Source organism: Zootoca vivipara, chromosome 9 (genome assembly GCF_965207765.1).
Source record: "Zootoca vivipara chromosome 9, rZooViv2.hap1.1, whole genome shotgun sequence".
NCBI lineage: Eukaryota > Metazoa > Chordata > Lepidosauria > Squamata > Lacertidae > Zootoca > Zootoca vivipara.
In genome coordinates, this window is record NC_142592.1 from 48,403,284 (window position 1) to 48,415,607 (window position 12,324).

Consider the following 12,324-nt stretch of genomic DNA (forward strand, 5'->3'; position numbering starts at 1 on the left):
CGCACATTCGTAAGTCGAAAAAAATTGTAAGTCGAATGCCATAGGAATGTATTGGGAGAAAAAAATTGTAAGTAGAAGCAACCCTATCTAAAAATTTGTAAGTAGAAAAAAATCCTATCTAAACCGCATCCAAGATGGCGGACGGAGCTCCATTCGTAAGTAGAAACATTCGTAAGTAGAGTTATTCGTAAGTAGAGGTACCACTGTATCTGAATGCATTTTATACTTGTAAACCACTTAGAACAACATGGAGACAAATGCTACATCTGAAGCCTCTTTATATTGAGGATGTTGAGACTAGAAACATTTGTGGAAATCTTGTTGAGCAGAAGGCCATTTCTAATAAAGGAATACAAAGGAAAGAGCAATCTTGCTACGCTCTTCCTCTGCTCCAGTATTGGCTGCCACAGCACAATCAGTGCCCATTAAGGATGGAGAAAAAATAGATTCAGTTCACATTTCAAGGTGAATTTACCTAATTTGCACTTTCCAAAACGATATGCAAATCAAAATACAGCCATCCTCCAAGATTCACCCTTCTCTGAACGTTGTAGTGCTGCTCTCAATCAAGGGAATGTGTACAAAAATGCACACATGAGGTTAAAGTGTGCCTAGAAATATACTGGTGAATATAACATTTTTTAAAAAAACAGTTGGCAAAAAAGAAGACGACATGTACATTAGGCAATTTTTTTAAAAGTTTATTTTTAAAATGCATATAAAAAGGTGTATATTAGGAGCTACAGTTCCAATGGATTTTCACAGCGACTTTTTTTTAAAAAAAACAAAAATGGCAAACTGCAAAAATGCGGAGAACTGAACTTAAGGAAGGGGGTGGGCATGTTGGAGAGAAATGAGAAAGCGAGAGAAACCCAAACGGACATGTTCAGTCATCCCTCCTGTCCACTCCCTTTGCCTATTTTCTTTCAGCCCGGGTTTTATTTATTTATTTATTGAAATGAAGCCTTCAGCCGCCCGCTGCAGATTACACAGCTATTTTCTGCTACTGTGGAAAACTACCCAAAAGAGGCAGTCTGGTGTCAAGCAACAGTGTTGACTTTGTTTCCCGCTCCTGCTCACCCTGCTACCTTCCAGCTCAGACGCTCGGAAACCCACGGAGGGAAGAATGAATGTTTTTATTCTATTCGGGGCTACTCTTGGATGCTGAACATTCCCTCCCCCCTTCACCTTAAGCCAAAGCAGTCATAGATAGCTTATTGAACAAGCTTCTTGCCCACGTCCTGCACATTGCAGCAGAACCCCCTGAAAACATCCACAGGGAATGAATACCTTTAAAAAAAAGAAGAAGTCTAAAACAGCTGTTGAAATATAATAGGCTTACTCAATTACACAGCGTTCCGATTAACACTGTGCACTTGGAATTTTATTTAGTCCTCTCCTTTCATGCAACTCAGCGGTTTGGAGACAGTTACCCCCAATTTAACAAGCAGTGCAATTTAATATCTATTGTATCTCATTGTGCTAACAGTATCACATTCTGCCGGGGAGCCTGTTACATGCCAGTAGGACGTTCAAGCTCCTTTTACTGCTACGTAAATTACCATCCTTCGATGCTGCCCAAAGATGTCCCAGTAAGGATTTGATCTGCTCTGTTTCAAAACAGATCCTGGATCTCTTTCATTCTTAAGCATTTGGGGGCGGGGGGAGCAAACCACTGGGGAGTGCAGGTGAGTTTGTGAACAGCCCCCTTCTTTGCTTTGTGTTGCTCTTTTTACGTCACCCTAATCAATCTCATCATTCACACGGGAAGAATTAGCTAAAAGGCTCTTTAACAATGCATGGCTTCTGAAATCACGACACATCCTCTCTTCCCTTTTTCAAGGTCCTGGAAAGATTTGCCCATGCAAATAAATAATTAAAAGCAAACCCAGAAAGGTAAACCAGGCAGAAGAGAAGAAGCGCGTGCCCCACACACACACACATAGCGGCAGAGTGGCTCAGTTTTCACCCCAGGGGGTGAAAGAGAAGAGATGGGAGAGGCAAGCCTGTGCCAAAAGTGGTGAGCTATATAAAGCCCTACATTTATCGATTGCATTTGCATCCCACACCACGAAACCCAGGGCAGCTCACATTGGTGCTTTTCTTCCCTTCAACCACCCTCTTAATGCAGGCCATTCCTTATGCTTTGCAGATGCTTCGGAGTGCAATTTCCATCAGCCCCAGGTGGCACAGCCAGGCTGTCTTGGTGGCACCAGGTTGGGGAAGGCTGCCATTTCGCCATAGCCTTGGTAGATTATCTATTTAAAAGTTTTCTATACTCTCTTGTTTCTCCAAAGAGGCTCGAGGCAGCTAATGAACAGTGATAAAACCAGAATCGAACAAACACGACCCTAATAAAACCAAAAAGAGAGAGAAAACACCCAATGCATACCTAAAGCAATAAACTAACAATATCCAGCCTGTTTAACAACTTCCAGAGCCACAAAGCATAACGCAGAACTGACTCAGAAAATTACTCAGTGAACCCAAGCCCCTTTGAAAAAGCTAGGTCTTTACCAGCTGCCTGAAGCAGTATAGTGATGAGCTATAACAGACCTCTCTCTGCGAGGCATTCCGTAGGAAAGGTGCCACCACAGAAAAGGCCATACCATCTCTTCCAGGGAGGGGGGTAGGAGGTGTTGGCTTTGGTGTGTTAGCTTCCCCCCTGTTGTTTTTCCAGCTGAACTCACCCTCTGAAACTGTTAATCCAGAATGCGGCAGCTAGACTGGTGACTGGGAGTGGCCGCCGAGACAACGTAACAGCGGTCTTGAAAGACCAACATTGGCTCCCAGTATGTTTCCAATTAGAATTCAAAGTGTTGGTGCTGACCTTTAAAACCCTAAATGGCCTTGGTCCAGTATACCTGAAGGAGGGTCTCCACCCCCATCGTTCTGCCTGGACACTGAAGCCCAGCGCCGAGGGCCTTCTGGCAGTTCCCTTGCTGCAAGAAGCCAAGTTACAGGGACCCAGGCAGAGGGCCTTCTCGGTAATGGCACCCGCCCTGTGGAACGCCATCCCACCAGGTGTCAAAGAGAAAAACAGCTACCAGACTTTTAGAAGACATCTGACGGCAGCCCTGTTTAGGGAAGCTTTTAATGTTTAATAGATTATTGTATTTTAATGTTCTGTTGGAAGCCGTCCAGAGTGGCTGGGGAAACCCAGCCAGATGGGCGGGGTATAAATTATTATTATTATTATTATTATTATTATTATTATTATTATTATTATTATATTGACACCCATCTTTTTTCCCCTCTCTCTCCCAATCAAACAATATGCATATAAATGCATATGTTACGGGAAAGTGTAAATAAATCATGAAAATAAATGTGCATATCAGGCAAAATGGCATACCAAAATGTGGAGAAACTTGCACTAAAATGCAGGTGAATTTTCATGAGCACACACACACGATGCGGAAACACAGATAACTGAATTCAAGACTGGGGAAGTGAGAAATAGAGAGAAACCCAAAATGGCATATCTTTCCATTTCTAGAAGTCACCGACCTTTCTTTAGCTAGTGTGCCATATATCAAGCTCAGCGTGCAAAACAGTGCAGTGTGTGCATTAGAGCACATGTGCAACCTGGAGTACCTTGAGGTGATTTTGACTCCAGGCAACTGAGTGGTGAAGCAGGCAGCAGTACAGTACAGGGAGAGGATGGATGAAGTTCAGGGCCGCTCTACACAATACACAACCAAATGCAGAAGCTCTCCCGCTCTGGAAGCAAGAGCCTGCAAATGCCCACTGCACATGCCAGTTGTGCTAACCGAGCCAAAGTTTGGCCATTTTGTCCCTGCATCTACCCAGCAAGAATAGTGCAGATAATGCCAATCTGGCATAGCTCCTCATCTATCAGCAATGCTTTCTACATAGGAAAACAGGTCCGCCTCCATGCAAAATAATATATGGACACAATTCTAACATCAGAATTGGCAATACAGTATTCAGTAACCAGAAGGAGATTTTTTTTATATTGTATAATGTATATACAATTGGATATATTGTAACCAGTTTAAAGGTGTTTCAAAGGGAAACTCCAGCATTAAATTGCTCAAATGCAATGCAGTACAGTGGTACCTCGGGTTAAGAACTTAATTTGTTCTGGAGGTCCGTTCTTAACCTGATCTTAACCCGAGGTGCCACTTTAGCTAATGGGGCCTCCCACTGCCGCCACCGCACGATTTCTCTTCTCATCCTGAAGCAAAGTTCTTAACCCAAGGTACTATTTCTGAGTTAGTGGAGTCTGTAACCTGAAGCGTCCGTCTGTAACCTGAAGTGTCTGTAACCCGAGGTACCACTGTATATCAGGCCATTCAATCCTGATATATGTGGCTTGAATTGAACTCACTGATGTTTACTTGTTTTTAGGACACTACATGTTTTAACTGGCTTAGCAACTTGCTGCTCTCTTTTACATTTCATTTTGACCTCAGTCACATACAACACACACAGAATGGAATTTAAATATGCTTGTCAAGTTATGTTAAACTTTGTGCAACCCTGATGAAGGGGGCCAAGGCCTACAAAAGCTTGTGCCAAAATTAAAAGATTCCTGCTCTGCAGGGGGTTGGACTAGATGACCCTCGCGGTCCCTTCCAACTCTACAGTTCTAGGATTCTATGAAATGTGTTCATCTTTAAAGTGCCACGAGATTCTCTGTTTTTCTTGGGAGACAGAGTGGGAAAGAAATGTTATTCAACTAAAACTAAAATGTTATTCATCAAAAACATCTAATGCTCACCTTACGTGACTCTTTACAAGTGAGTACAAGTGAGAATGGATGCTACTTTGGCTGCTAAACTCATTAATTTCGAGGATATTTTTGGCTATCAAAGTGGTCCAGGTGAATTGTGAGCTGCCCTCAAGCTACACAAATTCTATGGTTCTGTTCCAATAGTTGGGACAAAGCAGGAGCAGGGAGAGGAAGGCAAGCTGTAATTTACTCAAGACTTCCTATATCATATTGGTTTTTGACATCTTCCTAGCAGTCCTTGCTCCAGGAAGACTGCAGCATTCAGCAACAAATATTTCCCGCAGTCCCAGATGAGTTTAAAAATACCAGGAGTTTCAGCTGCTTAATTTTGTTTTTTGTTTTTTCATTGCAGCAAATGTATGGCGGAGAGAAACCGATAAATTATTGACATTAGGAATCATAGAATCTTAGACTTGGAAAGGACCTCAAGGGTTCATCTTGTCCAACCCCCCTGCAATGCAGGAATCTCAGCTAAAGCATCCATGACAGATGGCCATCCAACCTCTGCTTAAAAACCTCCAAGGAAGAACAACAACAGAGCGGCACAGATGAGTTGTGTGCTTGCTGATTTCATTTTCTTTCCAGTGGGGTTTGGAAGATCCCCGCCAGTTCTGATAACAAGAGATTGAACGGAAAAGCCGCACGAGATTTCAGAAGCAGAGCTGCTCTTAAGAGTTAAGACACAAATCACTTTGCAGGTGATTAAATATACAAAAAAAAAATCCTCCTGCACGTACTGTTGCTGGGAATGTTTATTTGTCATATCAAATCTGCTCACATTCTGCATTTCACTCAATGAAACAGGCACCCACCAGAGCTCATGCCACTGTGTGCTTCTAACAGCACAATCCAGTTACTCGTAAACAAGTCCTACAAAGTTCAGAAGGGTTTATTTCCAGTCAAGAAACTGGATTCTTTGCTGGCTTTATTACTTGGCTGGGTTTGAGGCTACTCTTCTGCATTAAACAAGCAAAATGGTGGAGGCATTATGAGTACTTCTTACGACTGAATCTGGGGAGACTTAGGTTGAAATTCTCACTCAATCATTTATCTCCCACTGGGTCTCCCATCTCCGCCCCAGATGGATCTACCTCACAGGGCTGTTGTTGTTTTTTTTAAAAAAAAAAACCAACCCAGGGGCAAGGAAGAGAAAAATATGAACCACTCTGAACTCTTTGGAGGAAGTGCAGGATAAAAATACAATAAATACATTTTTGGATTGTTATTATTAATAATACCTATTTTATTAATCTAATCTTTGATTGATAAGACAGCTAGTCTCTATCGTGTGGCAAGTCATTTTGATGTCAAGTACTGTGGGACTATGCCATTGTGAAGGCTTTCACAATTATAAAGTGCTGCTTCACACAATACTTTTACGCCCTCCTAAGTGTACAACTAAGGTTGTTGTTTTTTTAAGTGTACTTCCTAAAAATGTAAAGTGAGCCAGGATGTGACCAAAAAAAGCTTGCCAAAACTCATCTAGCCCAATGGCCAGGATACTTTCCTCCTGAACCACGTAGGAACAAATGAAACTGCCAGATACAGTTTTGAATGCTAAGGGCCTTGGGCCACAGGGGAAGTGTCTGTCAATTCTTTCTGTCGAAGGATGTGGCCTAGGAAGAGGAGAAAGGAATACTGGAAGCGAATGCTATGCAGATGGCCATCGCACAAGGTGTCAAGCTCACAGGGAGAGCCTACGTGTGCCTGACAAGACATCCCCTCCGTACGCATTCCTCCAAGATGTTGAGCTGCATGGAGACTAATGACTACAGAAGCTGCTTGCCAAGGAAGGCAGAGATGCAACACTAGCTTTCCGGCCACTCGGCTGCATTCACACAGCAGTGTATTCCACTTCCCCAATGTTTCCCTAATTGCTTATTTCTGCATGATATTTGAGTTTTCACGTGAAGCAAAAGCCACTTCCAGAAAAGTAATACTGTGTATTCTGAGTGCTCATTTTTGTGTTATTTAATTCGGGGGGTGGGGGGTGGGTTCAAACAAGCCTTCCCTGATGCTTTTGTGGAGAAATCACAGGAGAAGTGGTGTGAGTGGCTGGGGGAACCCGGCCAGATGGGCGGGGTATAAATAATAAATTATTATTATCATTATTGCTATTATTATTATTATTATTATTTAGTGTATCATTCTCCATGTGTGAATGCACCCTGAGCAGCGAGGCGGTGAGGAGGTCACTGCAGTTCTCGCACGCTGATGAGAGCATGATTGGGCTCCACCTGTGTATCTACAAGGTGTGGACCTTCCTGCCACCTCCTCCTTCCCCTCTTCTTCCAAATAAGTGGAAGCATTGCAGCTGCTAGGAAGATAGTCTTGATACTCAAACACACACACACACACACACACACACACTTCTGAATGACTGAGGTGAGTTTGTGCCCTTGTCACCTCCGTGGGATTTCAGTTCACGTTAACTAGCAGGGGCTGATCAGATCAATCACCAACAGCTTCTCAGATTTTAGTTTCTACGCGCAACTTTTGAAATGAACGTGACAGCAAGACACACATACACACACACACCATCTGCAAAATCCCGCCACCCTGTCAAATTGGTATGTTATGCGCTTACATGCTAATGTGAGCACTCAGCTGCAGAAAATCAACTGTCCTTTTAAACTGTGCATATGGGGGGAAACTGACATCAAAGGCTGCAAGTATAAAAATACTAGCTGTCAAGGCTATTGTAGCACAATATGGTATGTAGGTGCTGTAAAGGCTAGTGCCCTGGTTTGGGTATACGATTCAAGCAATAAATAAAACTTTGTCCTCCCACCCCCCCACCACCCATAGCTCCTGGCCACCCATATAAGTTCCTAAACTCTCAGCCTCCAAACTTTCCCTTGTGTGCTCATTCCACTCCACTGATACCAACACTATATAACTCTTCCTGCCTCTGAATGCTGTGGGACATTTTCTTTCATCTCCACTTCAGACTCCCTCTTTCCTTCAAGGCTGATGCTCTCCTTAAACCCCAACATATAGTTTTAGGCTCAGCTCATCATACAAATGTTTTCCTCACCAGGGCTGAATCCCAGAACTAAGAGATGGATATGTAAATTTCAGCTCTCTCAGTTCCTCACTTTCCCTCATCTTAAATCCGCCTATTCACATTTCTGTGGCCATTTGCAAATTATATATATATATATTTTAAAAAATCATTAAAATTCTTCAGCAACTGAGGGCAGATTTCTACTCACATACACATTTTTGAAAGCAATTTTTCCTAATATAAGGCACCTGAGTGATATACAGTAATGCATTTTGAATGTTAGTTTCACTAATATATCCAATTTCACACACACTTTCACCTAATCTATGCATTTTTAGAACATGGTTGGTTGGAGAACTACATTGCAAAACAAGTACTGTATAAAGGGGAACTTCTGAAGGATGGCTGTTCTCTGTTCTCCTGTGGCTTTGGGAAGTGTACATTTGATGAATTTGAATTTAAATGTGAACTGAATCTGATTTGTCCCCTACCCGGTACCTATAATGAGAAGTCCCTCTGAGCATGTGGAGACTGCATCTCCTCTCTTTCCCCCTTTCTACACAATTATAATTGAAGACCCAGGCTCACAGGGAATAGGGCTTGTGGTGGTTCACAATAGCTTGACCCCTGATAAGCGTGGCCCACTCTCCTTTGCTAGCATAATGTGTATTCAGAGAGCAGAGTCCATTACCGCAGTAATGTATTAAGCATTAATCAGTCCATTAATTGTTTGAGAATCCCAGCCACCAAGAAGATTTTCTAAGTGCCTTGCAAAAAGCAAAACAAAACCCATAGCATCATGCCATATTTAAAAATACAAAAAGTAAACCAAACCAATAAAAATAACAATATTAAACATTCCAGACTAAGCAATTTGCAGCTCATCTTAAGAGAGTGTGAGTATAAGTTTTTGCTTTTAAGGTTTTAAGGTACCAAAGGTATCTGTTTTAAGGTATCTGTTTTGAAATATATATTTACTCCCGCTTCCCCTAACCCCAATAATACCTTTTTCTGGTCTTTCTTCACTGAAATGCCTACCCACAGTTTTTATCCCTTATTAACAGTGTGTGCTCTTCATTGTGCCAGGATTCAGTCTGGGAATCTGTTTTTAATTCTTTGAAGGAATGCAGAGAGCCCCTTGTTTCCCTCTACAAAAAAATCTGCTCTAGGTTCCCCTTACCTCATTTCTCATCCACCACCACCTGCATCCTACTCCCACACACCTCTGATTCTTGCAGATAAGACACAACAAATTTAAGTACATTAATATTGCCATTTGTATATGTGGGTTTCCAACCGTATGGCTCATTCTGACAGCATGGCTGGCAATTTCTCACTCACTGTGTCTAACTTGGATGACAAGGTATAAGGCTGGAATTCATTAACAAGCAGCAAAGTTGTGTTTTTGTTGATATAACAGCAATATTTTTTTAAGGTTGATGCACACAGCAGGAACTGAATGATGCATCCCATTAGAGAACAAGAAACAATGGGTTTACTCATACTGCATTGATATCACACCTTTCCTCCATGAAGCAAAAGGTGACATGCGCCATTCCTTCCCCTTCTATTTCATTAGAACAACAACCCTGTGAGGTAGGATGGGCTGAGAGAAAATTATTAATCCAAGGTCAGCTTCATGGCTGAGTAGGGATTTCAGCCAAGCTCTCCCCACCCATTGTTAGGGATAAGCAAATATACATGCATCTTTGTGTCTTGTATCCATCAATATATGCTTTTAAAGCACATTTTATCCTAGCTTACACATTTTGTACTCATTACTTGACTGGAGAACAGCACGGTAAAATTAGAAGTGAGAATTTCAAAGGATGACTGTATTGCAGTTTGTGTATTGTTTTGGAAGGTGTGAATTAGGTAGGTTAACTTTTAATTGCAAACTGTGATTAATTGCATATCCCTACTCACAGTCCAAAAAAGTCTAATCAAAGTAAGAGGGAGATCTGTGTGTGTTCGTTCGAAGGCAAATATGTACAGTGCATCAGGTCAAAAAGGCACTACCAATACAGCAAACGCTTTCATCCATTTCAGGAACAGATGGGAGGGAGAACAATCAAAGTGACTTTGTGTCAGCTAAACTGACTCATTTGGTTGCTTCCCAGAATATCACTTGTGCATGCTGCTACATCAATATTTATTCATCATCACCACCACTGCCCCTTTTCGGAGACACAAGCTTTTAAAACCAAGAGATGATGCTATAATGTTTGAGAGGCAACGTAAGTCAGCACAGCGTAATATACTATACATCTGGGTCTCTAACCGATATCCTGCCAAAGCCATTGTCTGCCTTCCTACTGTTGCTTTGAAATGCAGGAGGATGAAAGGGTTTAGGAAAGATGGAGCAGGGCAGGTAAATTATATGTCTTTGAAACGAAACAAAAAGAGAGAGGCAGAATCCAAGGTGCAACTTTCCCCAGCACCCTCCAGCTGTAAAAACCATTCCAAACCTTTAAAATCTCACCCTTTGCTCAATTGTCAGTGCTGTGGCAGTCCGAGACGGCCACGTGGGGAATTCAGATTTCCCTCAGAGCGCACTTTAGAATGTAAAGCCAGACTTCTCCCAAGAAAGCCTTGCTCTTAAGGCTCCACAGTAGCTTAAGAGAAAAAGGTAGGCTCCCTTCTGCCCTAAACCCCAGGGTTTTCCATTCAGCTCCTCAGATGTTTAGCAGTGAAAGGAAATCCCTAGAGTTTTGCCTAATACTGCAGGCCAGAGAAACGAGCACAGCAGAACACTGTTTTCTTTGGCTATATGCAGAAAAAAGAGACAAGACACCTCACTTTTATAAGCTTCTACTTCCTGGGTGGAGCATTTTTTCCTACTAAAAATATTAATGCCAATAAGTTCTTAGTGGGAACTTTTGACTAGAATTTGGGGTAGGAGAATTTATCTTAAAACATCGCCCATGCTGTAAGTTTTACACAGACAGAGGTACTTCTCTGGACAGCTGTCAGTTGCTATTTTCATTTCTGACAAGTCCTGACAGAATATTCCTATGCCAGCATGTTCCATCATTCCCAGGAAACTTTTGGGAGAAATACCAGTGACAGCCTCCATTTTCCTCCTGAAGCATCCCAGGAATTAAGCTACATGATAACTCCTGTCTTATCTTCTCATTATAGTAATTGTGGGAAATAAAAATAGTGGTCACTAGCCAGGCTGAGTGCTACTGCCCCTCCTTTGCATGCATACACACACACCCCACATTAAACATTGCCTCTTTTCAGAGACTTACTTAAAAGTTGGTAAAACCAGCCCCATCTACCCAGGGCGGGGGGGGGGGGGGCAGCGCAAAAATCACCTATCAGCCTATGGTGTGTGTGGCGTTTATGTGTGTGACAAAGCAACACTGCTGTTGTGGCAAGATCAAACATGGGAGAAACTTCCTGTCCTCCTTGTACTGCAGCACAAGGCATTCAGTTTTTTAAAAACCTTTCTCCTTACCTCACTCCAGAAGTTTCAAGTACTTTGGTCACGTAAAATATAGTAACTTTTAATCTGGCTACTGCAGCACATAAAGTGTTTTGTTTCTTTCCAGGGCAGGGATGCAAGGCATGCCTCTGCCTCTTTTTGAAGTCTCCGAATGAGGGATCAATTTGGGGCTAACCATTTCATGTCAGTACTAATGAATACTGGTATTACTTTACGAAGTTTACTGTTACACGGATTACTGAGGCTACAACAAGCAGCTCCTGCCTGATAGGTCTGAGAATTTATAGCTGTCTGAAACCCTGGAGAGCCACGGCCAATCAGGGAACACAATGCTAAGCTAGAAGGACCAATGATCTGACTTGGTTTAAGCTTCAAAATTGAAGACACCTTCACCTTTAACAGTAAACATCAAAAGCTCTATTCAGGTGTTCTGCAACTGTCATTGTGCAAGGGAGAATGGGAGCGCATTGGCAAGCCCCACTCCTCTGAGGCGCCACTTCCTCCCGTTTACAGATCTCCATGAGTTGGAGAGCACAGTTCCGAGCCACTTAAACAATGCAAATGGAGTCCAGAAAGAAAAGTCCTGGTAACAATTTCTTGAGCAAACAGAACAAAAACAGTGTATAATTTAAGGAGAAAGGATCAAAGAGGCTTTGTGTTTCTCAGTTCAGACTTGGTACATAGCAGCAAAATACCCAGAGGGAACCTCCCTCCAAACTACACACCTAAGTCAGAGCACTTGTTACCTCATTGAAGATTGTGCCACTCTACCTCATTGTTAGGGACATTGGGTGGCGCTGTGGGTTAAACCACAGGGCCCAGGGCTTGCCAATCAGAAGGTCGGCGGTTCGAATCCCTGTGACAGGGTGAGCTCCCGTTGCTCGGTCCCAGCTCCTGCCAACCTAGCAGTTCGAAAGCATGTCAAAGTGCAAGTAGATAAATAGGAACCGCTACAGCGGGAAGGTAAATGGCGTTTCCGTGTGCTGCTCTGGTTCGCCAGAAGCGGCTTTGTCATGCTGGCCACATGACCTGGAAGCTGTACGCCGGCTCCCTTGGCCAATAATGCGAGATGAGCGCCGCAACCCCAGTCGGTCACGACTGGACCTA

The 12,324-nt window shown here is 42.7% G+C and overlaps 1 protein-coding gene across 4 annotated transcripts in view; it reads right to left on the bottom strand.

Moving 5' to 3' along the window:
* CHST11 (carbohydrate sulfotransferase 11) overlaps positions 1 to 12,324 on the bottom strand; it is a 175,924-nt gene that overhangs the window by 52,914 nt on the left and 110,686 nt on the right. The gene's annotated exons all lie outside the window — the stretch shown is intronic.